At 47.6% G+C, this 1,966-nt stretch overlaps 1 non-coding gene across 1 annotated transcript; it reads right to left on the bottom strand.

Annotated features, from left to right (window-relative positions):
* Positions 1 to 383: 383 nt before the first annotated feature.
* Trnas-cga lies at positions 384 to 457 on the bottom strand. The gene has a single exon. It is a non-coding gene; the product is annotated as a tRNA-Ser (tRNA).
* Between the last annotated feature and the right edge of the window lie 1,509 nt (positions 458 to 1,966).

The raw sequence follows: 1,966 nt of genomic DNA, 5'->3' as shown, positions 1-1,966 counted from the left end.
TTACTACTACAAGTCCCATGGAATTGCAGGAGAACGTCTGTCATAGCATAATACTGAAACTTCCTGGCAGATTAAAACTGTGTGCCCGACCGAGACTCGAACTCGGGACCTTTGCCTTTCGCGGGCAAGTGCACTAACAAGTGAGCTACCCAAGCACGACTCACGCCCCATCCTCACAGCTTTACTTCTGCCAGTACCTCGTCTCCTACCTTCCAAACTTTACAGAAGCTCTCCTGCGAACCTTGCAGAACTAGCACTCCTGAAAGAAAGGATATTGCGGAGACATGGCTTAGCCACAGCCTGGGGGATGTTTCCAGAATGAGATTTTCACTCTGCAGCGGAGTGTGCGCTGATATGAAACTTCCTGGCAGATTAAAACTGTGTGCCCGACCGAGACTCGAACTCGGGACCTTTGCCTTTCGCGGGCAAGTGCTCTACCAACTGAGCTACCCCAGGCTGTGGCTAAGCCATGTCTCCGCAATATCCTTTCTTTCAGGAGTGCTAGTTCTGCAAGGTTCGCAGGAGAGCTTCTGTAAAGTTTGGAAGGTAGGAGACGAGGTACTGGCAGAAGTAAAGCTGTGAGTACCGGGCGTGAGTCGTGCTTCGGTAGCTCAGTTGGTAGAGCACTTGCCCGCGAAAGGCAAAGGTCCCGAGTTCGAGTCTCGGTCGGGCACATAGTTTTAATCTGCCAGGAAGTTTCATATCAGCGCACACTCCGCTGCAGAGTGAAAATCTCATTCTGGACAGCATAATACTGCTCCCACCGGCCTGCATCCGTGCGCGGTCCACGTTTCCAGCAGCCGTTCGCCTGGATGGCGGCGTTTGTGCAGACGACCATCGACAGGATGTAGCTAAAGTGTGATTGACCGGACGAGCCGACACGTTTCCAGAGTTACACAGTTCAGTCTTGATGACTGCAAGCCCACTAAAATTGTAACTGACGATATCGTTGTGTTAACATGTCAACACGCAGGTGCTGTTGAACAATGTGCGCTGATTGGAGAACTCCGACTCACATATCCGTCCACCGGCATTGTTCCTCTTTTGCCAGAGATGCCACAGGTCGCCAGCTATCCTACTTTACAGAGCAGACAAGCCTCCGAACTCCACGTTCTGTGATGAGTCGTGGACGTCTAACCATTTAGGGCCGAGTGGTAGTTTCACTCGCCTTCTACCACATTCTGTAGATGCTCACGACGATAGCATGTAAACATTCGACTAGCTTCACCGTTTTGGAGATACTCGTTTACAAGATCTGCGTAACAATAATCTGCCCTTCGGCAAAGTCGCTTACCTCATTGTATTTCTCCATTTGCAGCGCATATCTTCACTAGGGAAATATCCCAACCGTCTCTTCTCGCCGTACGTAGTTTTCTTACGCATCATCTCCCCTCAACGCCACCAGGACGCATCCAGCCTTGCAGTGGGCAGTGGTCACAATGTTTTGACTTAACACTGTCATAAAGTGAATACTTGTCGGCACAGCAGCCAAGATGGAAACTTTTGTAACGTCTGTTAACTTTCAGCTTTACTAAATTTTCCTGTTGGAATCGACGTGTGCTGCTTATTTTAAACTAGCTGACCCGGCGAACTCTGTTCCGCCTTAAAGCCAATAAATAATCAGATTTTGGGTGTTAAGTTCAATTTTTATTAGGAAATACAAATAAAAAATTAAGTATTTTAATGATTCTTTATTCTTTATGTTTTTTGGTGCATAGCTTCCACACTTCAATTAAGTACCTTGTGATAAACGACGTTTTTGTTTTATTATCAGGCTCAAGAACAAACAACGCAGATGGTTTTCTACATCTACATCTACATCTACATCCATACTCCGCAATCCACCATACGGTGCGTGGCGGAGGGTACCTCGTATCACAACTAGCATCTTCTCTCCCTGTTCCACTCCCAAACAGAACGAGGGAAAAATGACTGCCTATATGCCTCTGTACGAGCCCTAATCTCT

This window comes from Schistocerca piceifrons, chromosome 6, assembly GCF_021461385.2.
Source record: "Schistocerca piceifrons isolate TAMUIC-IGC-003096 chromosome 6, iqSchPice1.1, whole genome shotgun sequence".
NCBI classification, from domain to species: Eukaryota; Metazoa; Arthropoda; class Insecta; order Orthoptera; family Acrididae; genus Schistocerca; species Schistocerca piceifrons.
The sequence above is the reverse complement of the archived record's forward strand: the minus strand, read 5'-3'. Positions and strand labels throughout refer to the sequence as shown.